The 13495-nt window shown below is 38.4% G+C and overlaps 1 protein-coding gene across 1 annotated transcript in view; it reads right to left on the bottom strand.

Annotated features, from left to right (window-relative positions):
* osbpl5 (oxysterol binding protein-like 5) overlaps positions 1-13118 on the bottom strand; it is a 44031-nt gene extending 30913 nt beyond the window's left edge. The window contains exon 1 of the mRNA XM_007228072.4: positions 12148-13118. The gene's annotated coding sequence lies outside the window, so the exon portion shown is untranslated. The remainder of the gene's footprint in view (positions 1-12147) is intronic.
* Positions 13119-13495: the final 377 nt, after the last annotated feature.

The following is a 13495-nucleotide window of genomic DNA, read 5'->3' as shown; positions in this document are numbered from 1 at the left end:
GCCTTATACAAATAAGTGTACCATCATTTTAATTCTTTAGATGTTAATTGATTTGCAACCTATAGTTGCTTTAGCACAGTGTTGTCACCATTTTAGAAAAGCATGAGAGCCTGTGTTCACACCCCTAGCATGTTAGCAAACCACAGAAACCCATAGCCTCTAGTGGTTAAAAAAAAACACTCAACAAACTTGCAAACTTGTGCCAACATAATTTGCTGGAATAACCTGGTCTGTTCTTTGCTCATTAACTTAAGTTCACCAAATTATTAATTTTATATTAACACCCTAAGGACAACAGCCAACTTTAGTGTACATAGGCCTAAAATATTATAAGATAAACAAAGCTCAATTAGATCAGAACACAACATCATTCAGGAAGTTTGTTGACCACAGTTGTTGCCGAACAATGTCATAAAAACTAACCAGTGACTAAGAACTTTTACTTCCTATCATTTGATGTTTAAAATATTAGTGTGCTCACAAAACAAACTAAATTGATCCACTAAAACTGTACAAAATCATATTCTGCTTTAATCATGACTTTTAATCAAACTAAACTACAAAATAAGATATACAAGGACAGGCAGCCTTAAAGAACAAAAAATGAAATTTGGCTAGCAGTTGAGGTTTACTAAAAGCAGTATGCTAAAGGCACACATACGGGCAATAATTACTTTATGGACTTATGACTATAAGGATATGACCTAAATCATTTTAGCTGACCTCAATATTGCCCAATATGTTTACTTAGCAAAGAGTCCATTAAAAACTGGTATGCTGACTTCTAAAAAGGTAAATCATTCCATAAAATTTTATCAGGAAAAATATATTATAGTTATTGTAAATTGTAAGTATATATTTCATAAACTAACTAAAATAAAAAAGGCAACTAATTCAAAGCGATAGTCTGGGTTTTTCAGTTGCTATAGGACTCTTTATCTGACTGACAGAGGTACTAACCAATCAAAGCTTTTTAAAATGGCTTCTGACCCTGTGTCTGTGTGCCCCTTCTGCTGATTTTGTGAGAGGTGTAGTAATACGTCTATTAGGAAAGTTGTAGGACAATCAGGTTCATGATTTTCACCCCGGGGGCGGGGCCATTAAAAAAGCCTTTTTATAGGCTACCCTTCAATGGGAACCTAATTCACAATAATAAGCCAACTGACTAGTGAATTTTTGTGTGTACTTAATGTTTTGGATGCCCTGGCGTACTGTAGGCATACAAATGACTGATTTTTGTTGAACAGCTGTACTTTTAGGAACACTTAGCATTGTTTATTGTGGTCTGTTGTTTTTGTAGTTTGTAGCTGAATTTGTGGGCTCTTAAGGTGTATTAAGTTCATATAACTTAGTCAAGACGGAGAATATGTAGTTATTGTAATATTCATAATGTGTAGGCCAGCAGGGGTGGGATGTTGTAGAAGGGGTACTCACTACATCAACTGGATGCCACTGATATAACCATTATGTTAATTTCACAAAATGTACTTGAAAGGGCAATTATAGAGTTATCTTGGCATTTGTTTGAGCAATATCACTATAATAATCATCATAAAATGCCTATTGATGTCTTCTAAAACTAGTTGAAAATAACATGCAAGCAAAATTTAATCTACTGAACACAAATTTAGAAGACTAAATGCATTAAAGCTTGACAGATCATGCCTACTCTTTTTAAAAATTTAGACACTGTTTTTTTTTTTTGAGGAAGCCAAAGAAAGCCTTCAACCCACACTGCCTACTACCAGCTGGTCAATATGGTACTGGATCTGTTTTTCTTGCAGAATGTTCCAAGTTCCCACATTAAAGTGTTTAATAGTATTCAAAGAAAGGAAAATACTGCTGTGAAGGCAACATTGTGCAATGTGAACACAGCAGTGAACTTTGAGGGAAAAAAAAAAGATTTTCTTAAGGCCATATTTTGTACCACAACCACCTGCATGTATATCTCCACTGCACAGGTCTTTAAAAAAGACATTTTAGACTGAAGTCTTTAATCTTAAAATCAATTACTTTAATAACATCCAACATATACCAAAATGCCAAAAATCATGTGACAGAAAATAGTGTCCCATAATGGTTGCCATGTCCGTACCAATTAAGCTAAAAAACATTGCATTGATTTATGTACCAACTTTAGTACTAAACATAGATGTGATTTCTGTCAGTTGTTTGTCTTTTGCACAGACAATTCTAGACAGATGCCCATGTGACATAATGCCTTTTATGACACACTTCCGGTTTACATGTGACACTTGACCGAGGTGCCTGCACTTCAGCAATAAAATGCCCCTTCCATCTGTCACCCACTGTCTGACCTTGGTCCAACTTCGTTCATTTGTGTCACTTTGCCATGAGCACAATGGTCTGTGTCTTACCTCACTCACAAAATAAAACCTCACAACTTATACATTTGTGGGCAATCCCAGATCTGAGGTACCATTTCCTGTTTTTCACCTGAGGAAGCCAAAGAAAGCCTGTTACACACACGTCTTACAACTAGCTGGTCAACAGTACAACTTCATGATTAATTTACATATTGCTATCTCATAACAAGATATGAGAACATGGCAGATACAGAACAGATTGAGAGGTCATGAAGGGGTTGGCAGCCCCACAAATCTGAAATCCGGAATTTTAGGAGGTTTTAAAGAAATGTGATGAAAGATAGCTTGACATAAAATATTAGATATAACTGAAGATCAGTTTACAACATAAAGAATATGTGAACTCTAAGGCGCTGCCACTATGAGCAGGAGGTCGCAGGTTCGAACCCCAGCTCATGCAGCTTTGCCATCAAGCTGCCGGCGTCAGAGGGAGCAAAATTGGCCCTGCTCCCTCTGGGTGGGTAGATGGCGCTCTCTCCCCACATCACTCCCAGGGTAATGTCTGCAGCACAGGGCGTCTGTGAGCTGATGTACCAGAGCCGAGCCGCTGTGCTTTCCTCCAAGCGCGCTGGCTGCTCGGCAATGCTGCATCAGCAGCAGCTCGAAAAGAAGCGGTGGCTGGCTTCACATGTATCGGAGGAAGCATGTGTTAGTCTTCACCCTCCTGGTGTGTTGTGGCATTACTAGTGATAGGGGGAGTCCTAATGAGTGGGTTGGGTAATTGGCCGTGTAAATTGGGGAGAAAAATGGGAAAAATTAGAAATAAAATTATAAAAAAAAAAAAAAAAAGAATATGTGAACATATTTTGGTGAAATGATTTCTACCACACAGTTCTCGCATCTGCTGCAAAGCGCAGCTGACCTCCCAGTGCTCCTCATCTCTCTATGGGAAGTTCTTTTATGCAGCCCACACACACACACACACACACACACACACACACACACACACACACACACACACAATCTCTCTCTCTCCTTGCCAACATTAGAGAGGCGTGCCCCTGGAGAGGGCCAGAATGGTTTGTTTACACTTTGTGCGTTCGTTGCCAAGGTAAATACAACCTGAGAGACCTGGGAGAACCTATGCTTCTTTCCAGTTCCCACAGGGATAAAAATCAGCCTTGTCTCTACTAAACGTGTCCCCTGGCTTAGCCAGGAGAAACCGGTATGTATGTGTGTTGGTGGGAGAGTTGTAGGGCACTGTAGGACAGCGTTTCTCAATCCCTGTCCTGCTCCCCCATCTTGCCCATTTAATACTTCCCCTTCTTCCAACACACCTGATTCAAGTTAGTTAAGATGTCCCAACCGCAGTGATAAACTGCAGCATATTTTGAATAAAAATGACTTTATTTAAAAAGTAACTATAGTATTTATTAGTGTTTTTAAAACCTGCCACTACTAATGCATTTTAAATTACGTCTAAATAACCTTAATTATGTTCAACACATTTAAACATTAAAATGCTTTTAACATTTAAAATGCTATAATTGCATTTTAACAATATTATAATTGATCAGTTATTTCAGGGACAATATAGTCCAAACTAATACAGCATAGATATTGTAACAGGTCTACTCCAGGGCTATGGTTAAGAAACACTACTTAAGGACCTTTTCATTAATGAGCTGATTGAAGTCAAGGTCCATCCAGAAAGCCATCAGAAACTGAGGGCTACTTGATTACCAGACCTCATTTCAGGCATAACAAAGTCAAGGAGCATTCTCTCCTCTCTCGTCTTGATAGTTTTATTTCTTGCTTCTGCAAATCAACACTAAGTGGTTGGGTTAGGGAGGACACTGCAGTTAATCAAAGCCGTAAGGCTGAGTACACTCGGCACTACTACATAGAACATCTATAAATAACCAAATTGAACTGCCAACCTTGTGTACAGAGGGATTTTATTCCTTCTGAAAGGGCAAGAGCAGATATTATTGACACGATCACAAACTCAAATAAGCAAGTTTATTGCCAGGATTAAACTAAAGATAGTTTAAAAATTTGAAGGCAACAAACCACAAGCTAAATGGCTTCCTTCAAGCTCTTTAACCTTCAACAAACATAGAGATGGATGACAAATAAACTACGGAAACACACAAAGTTAAGAAGTAGGTTAATAAGATCTGAGGTGAGAATGAGAAGTCTGACCAATAATGACTGAAAACCCTCTTTAGCCCATACACAAACTTATGATTGATGGCAACAAAAGAAAAATAATTAATTTAACTTGTCTAATTTGTTTATAATAACTAAATAATGATGGGGACTTCAGTACTCTCGGTCCTCAACAGTTCTGAACTGTACCTTTGTTTGTACCTCAACATGTCAACTGGGACCAATTAAAGCTCCTGCAATTCCAACTCTCTAAGGACACTCTCGCCTTCCCCAGTAAATGTGCAGCTCTGGTCTATGGCCACGCCAAAGAAGATGCAGTTTCTGCATAGCAATAATTTTTGTCGATTTTTTTCATACGAATGAATCCCTTTATAACCTTTTATGATCCCTTTATGATGATACAAATGCACTTTTAACACCAAGCCAACCATCTAGGATGTCGCAACCAGAAACATTATTTAAATCAAGCAACAGTAAAAGGAAAATTGCAGTATCCATATTGCAAGATTTTAGCAACTTCATTTTAATCACCTGAAATACTATAACAACCATCTAGCAACAACCTAGCAGAAAATGGAAGCAATTTAATATGTGCAAACGTTTTGTTATTAACATTCTGTGTTTACATAAAAAAATACACAATTTCAGTACAGAATTCTTATCAGTGCATCCCACAAATTAAGTAAATCTACACCACCAGAAAAAATATATATTATAATTCCCCTGGAGTCCAGACTGGTCACAAAGAGCTTGCCTTTAAATGCACCCAATACTGAGCAGCACAACCGCATAAACTTCACAAACACCTTTCGAAGTCAATTCAATTTGCTGCACTTTAAATCTGATCCGCGACTGTTCACTTCAGGGGACTCAAATTTCTGATCCCATTAGCTTCCTTTTCAAACAGGGTAAACAGCAGAACTAGACTTAAAATAACAGACAGACTGCTTATTCCACATCCAGACTCATTCTGTATTAAGCATTCCGTTAAAACCATTTACACATGCTGGCAGAGAAAAAGATTAGTTTAGTGTGGAGACTGCACAATAGTACTGTTTGTATTGTTATATCGACACTGAAATCTGGCCGATAACCAAAGTGACCTAATATTTAGGTTTTTTTCTTATTAAGCTTTAAATGGCCTTTGCTTAAGAACTTGTGGAGGCAACAGTTGTATACTTTTGGCAAACAAAGTAATATAGCTGAGGAAAAAAACTGAACAACTGTAGATGTCACATGTAGGTGTCACAATGCGGTGCTAAGTCAGCACTAAACAGTCATTGTAGTGTGCAATACTTTTCTAGTAGTCATAACAACGTCACAGTGCCATCTGCAGTACTGGAGAGCTAAGAAATGTCAGCTAAAATAAAGTCAGGGTCAGAGTATGCAGGCTTGGAAGTTTACAACAGTGTTTTTTACTTAATTCATCTAAAAATACAAGGATGTCTCTGAGTTTGAAATAGGCTAGGTAATGTAACTGGTAATTGGATATAAACAATCTTAAAGGGCCTGAGCCTTTGAGCTTAAAAAATGGGTCTGCAAATGTGTAACACATATTGCAAAAAAATACCTTTTATATTTTTTTTAAATAAAGTATTACATATGTAACCAATTCAGATACAGTTTATGGTAATCTTTTTTTAATCCCTGTTGAAATACAAGTTTCCACAGCATTATTACAGTCAAGACAGCATGGCTCACACAACATGGGAATAAATAATTTATAAAAAAAATATATAACATAGAACCATTCCACCAAACTTCCAATTACAAAAGACACACGCATAGCTCAAACCCTACTCAACCCTTAACAACTAGCATGGAAAAATACTTAACTACCTAAAAAGCTGCGTTGAAAACGCTGATGTAACTTTTATTTAACTTCCTTTTCCGTCTTGCTTCAATTCAGCTATTGTTGCTCCTTTTGTTGGTTTTCTTTTTCAGTCATTGTGTTAAAGTACTGTCAGTTAAGTCTGCACTGATGTCTTATAAACTGCTGGAAATCTTTCTTTTGAAAGTGTTTGTATTACTACAGTGTGCTTGTAATTGTGCTAAAGGTATCTTACGAAGAATCCTGCATTTTGGAACTGTCTTCTATAACATTTGGTATAAACTCTAGAGCGTAGGCTTTAGATCTGACTCAAACTCACTCACATAAGGAAGAAGCAGAGCTTTCAACTCAACTAACCAGAAACCACATCCAGGAGTTCATCCCTTAGCTCAGTACAGTGAGAATTGGACACAGCAGAGGTAAAAATTACCCTTACCATAGTGGTGCTCTTATTTCAACTACATTTCCCACAATACTATGCAAATGCAGACTTTACTTGCATAAGGCATCCAGGTGGAAAGCAGGTGGTTTCTGAAGTTGGTTCCACAATCTGATCATCAATCCTGGTCCACAGCTTACTGTGTATCTTGGGCTATTTTTTTTGCACAACATCCTAAAAACAATATTGTTACTGTTTTAATATTGTTATTCCAGTTTGATACAAAGGCAGTTACACTCCAAATAGAAACAAATACATTTTTTTTTTACATTTAAAACTATTTATTTTGGTGCAAAACATGATGACTGATGTTTACAGTCACAATGCTGTCAGTTAAAGCATTACTGATGCTGTAGCATCATTTGTTCCTGCTGTTCCAGTCTGGGTCATCTTTGCGATGTGGAACACTGTATGCACGCTTGTATTACTGCAGCAGCACAGAGAATCTTGTGGCACTGCAGCCTCAGTGGAACAGCGGGAAACTAGGGCAGGGCGTTTTCCTGCTTCTCTGCCTCTCAAGGCTGCAGGCCTGCATCAAGATCAGGAGAAACTTTAGGAGGAACAGCCTGAAGCATGTGATGCCATATCAGCAGTGGCGCATACCCAATCAGACCAGGGCGAGAGCTACACTATTGTTAGAGGCTGAGTCAACAACCTTCAATCTTCAATTATAGTTCAAATCGATGGAGTCTGATTCAGGCATTATGTGGAGCACTGAAGCTAATAAAGGAAAGGCAGTGTGACACACGTTACAATGACCTGCAAGTCATGCATTCACTGCAAGTGTTTACACATTTTAGCACACGTGCCTTCAAGGGTATAACCAAGGATAGAGAGCAATCTTTTCTCTTACAACAACCATAAACATCTGAACTCATGCAAACATGCAGGTATACACATATGCATACCCGCACCTACACCTCATTTTTGCTCTTCTGAAAACAAATAAGATGACTGACTGCCTTTAGGCACCCCCAACAAAACCCATGAGAAGCCAATCAGTAAAAATAAGGCCCTGCTGCACAATAGCAAGAAAAGAAAAGTAAGGAAACCAAGCTGTTTTAGAGATACTATAGCTACCCTGTGTCTAATAAAAGATGTATTACACTGGACCACACATCCTGACAGAAATCTCCAGAACTGCCTCTGCTGTTAAACTTCTTTTCTTCAGCACTCTAAGTGATGAATAAAGAATGAGAGAAGCATATCGGCTTCTCCCCCCACCTCGGCCACACAGCAGGGGGATTGCTAAGGCTTCTCACTGCTCATCACTCAATGGTATCTATTCTTACCCTCACAACAGACACAGACTGGAACTAATACAGGACAGCCACAAAAGCAAATCACTTTATAGACTGAAGTTTACATCATGTATTACTAAAAAAAATATTCTTTACCCTAAAGTACTCCTTTGTTTGATATTTGTCAGGTCTGTACAATAAATCATTCTTATAATTATAGTAACAGTAAAATGGAAATCTCAGCTGCTAAAAAAAAAAAAAACTTTTTGGAGATTAAACAAATTTAGGATAGAATTTTAACCACTTACCACATTAGCACCCAGATAACCAACAGTATTATGGCACATCACATTTTGTCTGTATCATGCACCTCTATTTTCTGTACTTTAAAGTGCTGAAGTTAAAAAAAGACAGTGTACCAAAAAAGTAACTTAAGCGTATTAAGAAAAACTTAAAAAAAAAAAACTTAAAACACATTATTCTACTAAAATGTGGAAAAACAAAAATATTTCCATGACAGAAACACTTTAAAACTCTTAAAAACACAAAAAGTAATATATGCCAGCAAATATTAATAGGAAATATTGTGCCAGAAAGCAGCATGATCTGGGTTTTGAAAAGACGGTCCTGAGTTCATTGTGACAGCACAATGCTTGCTGGACCACACTGTTTTAATTTGTATCTTATTCTATCTGTCCACAGTAGGAAAGCAATGTAATCTAGAGATTAAACTCCTTGCAGGTTCAACATGCATGGCCTTAAAAACTTGTTCTGATTCTAAAATACCAGATTTACTACTCACATTTATTGCAGACTTTCATGACTAACAGCAGAAACCCAGAATACAAGTGAGGACGCAATTAATCGAGGCACCTTAATTGCTTGTCCAATGTTTCACTGCTGTTAAAACACTCCCTCTTTCGTAGACACTCTACAGGAGTGAGGACTGGTCACATTAGGATTAAACTTCAAAAAGGAGAGAGTGACATTACGAGCAAGGATTAAACCAGGAAAAAGTACACCACAGGTTCTAAAAGTTTAGATTTAATACAATGTACCAGTGTGGATCTGTTTAATGAGATTAGATGGGATGACATTAGATGAGGAAAGCAGTCATGTGATTGTAGCACTATCTGTAATTAGCAGCACTCAGGAAGATGGAAAACGCTCCTGTCAGCTGTCAGACACGGTAATGGAGTCCAGCAGCACTCTCGCCCCCAAACATCAGTCTAAAAATAGGTTAGAAAACTCCTACAAACAACGGGTTAGCTCTGTACTTTGATAGAGAATGATGACTCGAACAGCTGAGCCCAGTTGTCTTGTACCTGTGGCTCATTCCAATGCATACAACAACGCTGCAGCTGTTACTGTGCTAACATTAATGTGCTAACAAACTGCCAAGCTGCAGCTGACTTGGTAACAGATTTTCAGCACGTACCTTCTACTCATGCAATTTTAGGTGCTGCGTCAATGAAAAACAAATTTTCATTGGTGGGTCTTGGTAGGGGGTCAATATCAAATATCAGATATCAGAGGGAAAAATTTAGAATCTGATATTGTTTTGTAACACAAACTGAAATAATAGTCAGGAAAGTAGTATGCAGAAAAGTAGCATGAAAAAGTAAAAGTGAAAAAAATATCTGGATTAAGCCAAGTCACATATCTAATAATTACATTACATTTAACTAATGATTACATTCAACACTTACGAGCTTGACATCCCATAAAATAAATAGGACACACCACATCTCATTGTCTCTGTCTCATTACAAATATATAAGAGTGTGAGAGCATGTTTGAAAACATTTAAATAGTTAACTTAGCATGCATTACTGTCCCAAATCATGGAGTAGATGATTGTATATCAGTGACTGTTTGGAAGGACTAGCTTCAGGATAACATCCACATTACAGCAACAGTCATTATATTCATTGTATGGATTAAGTGCAGAAAGTGTAGAAAGAAAGCTTCTGCTTAACATAAATCTAACCAACATCTCCAGCATAGTCCATTCACCTACTTAGCACAAAAAGTCAACTAAAGAAAGATGGATACTGAAAACGGTAAGGGAGAGAAATTATGATATATTTACCAGTACTGTAATCAAAATTGTGAAAATCGGACAGTATTTAAAGAATTCAGCTATGTTTAATTGGACCTGAATAAGGGAAATGTTAATTCTACATCTGTCTGTTCCAATGTAACGCTACTTAATCTCCAACAGTCAGGAATATTTAGCTGATAAATAATGGAGCTCAATTAAATAATAAAGCCAAAAATCTGAACCGGATAAATTGGGTGGTCAGCTCTTCTTGCTTCATGGCTGTCAATAATGAGCGCTTCTCAACTGACAACAACAGGAATCAAGCCCAAATAAACAAACGCCACTTAGTGCTGTTCCCAAAATCAAAGTTAAACCCTTAGCTGTCATTATGCAAAGATGTTATACCATTATAAAGATGAAGTAATCAGTGATAAACATGGCTAATCATTATGAATAATATACAAATTAAAAATTTAAAATGTCTTCCAATTTCAAGTATATTTGTAACATATTTCCTTACCCTTACATAAAAAGGAAAGAAATAGGGAAGATCCATTTCAGTTTTGCTTACTAAAGGTCATCCAAGCACATTATACATGAACAACTCTCTGGGTCAATGTTACTCATAGAAATTGTCCCTTTCCTTAGATCACAATTTCCACAGGCTGGGGCACCTCCCAGAGCAAACCTTGTCTTTTATTGGCTTCTCCTATAGTACTAGCAATCGGGTGACTTTGGCTGAGGTCACCAGGGCATGGCAGAGACTGCACACAATACAAGCCTATATACATCTGGCGTACCACAGGCAACAGCTGCAATCTTCTTGACTGATTGAATATGGTTTCCACATTGTAAACATTTCAACATATTGAAAGATTTCCCTGTTAAAATAGGCACTGTGTTTAGGGCTTGGCACTTAGAAATGTAGCGTTAGCTAGCAAAGGGAGGGAACACTGTTGAATAAACAAACAGACTCATAAACAATCCAATGTGAGCTGTAAAACGAAGTAGCTAGCGTATTATTGAGGACTTTGGACCAAGCTGTGTCCAGAATACAAAATAAATCATTTGGGAAATAGGTTTCTGATGAAGCCCTTTATCTGGAGAGATGCAGAGGCGAGTCCTGGTCAGCAGCGTGGCTGCTGGCTCTGTGTGTACCCGCGAGGAGCCAAATCATGACCTAATACTCTTTAGCTATTTCTCACACTGTTATAGCTAGCATAGTTGTAGTGTGAAATAGCTGAGGACACAATCGCTCGATTCATTTTTCCAAGCCTTCTGGCTGACCTAAATAATCAGATTGATCCAATTATATTAAAAGCAATCTGTGCTTTTATACGGATGAGCTCATTCAATCCGTCAGGACACGGTTAGCTAGTGCTAAAGTGCTCAATCAAATGGCACAACTGTTGATGAAAAACGTTAATCCAAAACAGCCACGATAGAAGCTCTACGCCCTATAATATTGTAATGGCCACATAACATAGCTAGCGTTAGCTGGTAAAACAGCAGAAGCGCACAGCTCTCAGGATCTAAGAGCAGGCATTCAAACATTTTAGCTAGATATTAAGATTGTTAACCTTCCAAATTAGATAGCTAAAAGAGAAGTGTAAATAAGTGAGTATTTTAAAACAATGGCTTGATGTTCTCAGATTCTCAAAATCTCAGATTAGCAACATTATTTGAGATTGCAGCTTTTGGGACCTTCTTCTTCTGGATGATGACACAAATAAATAAACAGCGGCAGTCATAATAATCATTTAAATTATGATTATGGCACAATGCAGATTTTGAGAAGAAAGAAATGATTTGCTAATGGCTTATGTAAATTGACAATCTCAAGCATAGCCCATTCATCTGCTTAGCTAGTATAGTAGCCAAAAAAGGAACGCAACCAAGTGGACAGCCAGCTAGCCATCACAGTTAAGGTTACAAGTAGTAGCTTGCTAACTAGCTAGTAAGATTAACTAACTAGTTAACTAGCTAACCAATCAACTGCTTATTTTGTTAGTTAACTAGTTAACGTTCGCTTGCTAGGTAACGAGTTAGCTATAAACACTGAACCAGAGGAGATGATGGTTTCTGAAGCTTACCTTTTCTCTACCGTCGATGATGTTGATGTTGTAACTTCGCCCCTTGCAGTCAGAAATGAAGCTAGCAGGCTAGCTTAGCTAGCTAACTATAGCTGTATCCAAATGACTCCATCCCAGAGCACACCAGGCTCCTTCACACCAGTTTCACAACACTTTCAGCTTCTGTAACTCTAGTTAGGCTAGATAATTACGTTTGTTTTTACGTTTAACGTTAATAGTTAACTAGGTTAACTAACTAGCTTAGCTAATTAGATAGGTTAGATCGTTTAGGTTAGCTACGTTAGTTTGCTAGCTAGCCAATGTAGCTAACCTAACATAGGGATAGATGGATAGCTAGGCAGTTGTCCAGACCCCAGCTGGCTGGGTAGTTTTCGGGGTATCACGTCAATATTAGCTAACGCTAGCTACGTTAGGTTAGCTAACGTTAAACCTACATTTCTTACGCCACAAGTCGTTCACTCAGAAAACAGGATAAAAGGGTATTTCAAGCTATTTCCCCAAATATATTCTAAAAAGTTAACTATCTTAACTTAAACTTAACTGGACTAAACGTTATCTAATAATCTAACTAGATGTTTTTGCTAGTCAGTCACCCCTAGCAACTGCCAGCTGCTAACTAGCGTTAGCGGTTTTAAACAGCACGAGACCGCAAAATAAAGTAGTTAAAGCTAGTTACCGTTAGCTAGCGACGCCCGCGCGCACACGGTTTCGGTTAGGCGGCGGGATTTAAACAATGCGGTTAAAACAGCAGCGGACGCTAGATCTCGAGAGTTAAACCGGGTTAAAAGCCGAGCGCGCGCCGCTGGGTGTGAGTTAGCGCTGGTGTGTGCAGGCAGAGGCATATAAAGGCGGTGGTTGAGGCGCGGTGGAGCAGCGTTGCTGTAGTTAGCGGTGCACTAACGCATCCAGCTGCCCGTCCGTCCGCATCCAGCTGTTGAGTTGAGCGGTGTGGCAGGAAATGCCAGCGGAGCCGGGAGCTCGGCAAGAGGACAAACACGGACCGGATTCAGGAACGGATCTCAGCCTTTACCCAGCCCTCCCTCACTCCCTCCCTCCCCAGCGGTTCAGTTCTCATACCATTAGTAATATGATTAACCCTCCTGTCGTGTTCGGGTCAAATCTGACCGATTTACAACTTAAAACACTCGTAAATATTGTGTTTTACATCTGATTGCCTCATGGCCTTATGATATCCTCCACATTATGCACTTGAACACATAAAAGTGATGATTACCTCTTTCATTGAATTTTGAGTGTTTTATTCAACCTTGTTACACCTGTGGTGTTCCCGGTCAAAAGTGACCGCCATAGGAAATGAATGAGTATTCAGAATATATTCATTCATCAG

The sequence above is a fragment of the Astyanax mexicanus genome, chromosome 2 (assembly GCF_023375975.1).
Source record: "Astyanax mexicanus isolate ESR-SI-001 chromosome 2, AstMex3_surface, whole genome shotgun sequence".
Classification (NCBI taxonomy): domain Eukaryota; kingdom Metazoa; phylum Chordata; class Actinopteri; order Characiformes; family Acestrorhamphidae; genus Astyanax; species Astyanax mexicanus.
Note: the sequence above shows the minus strand (reverse complement) of the source record. Positions and strands in the feature narration are given on the sequence as shown.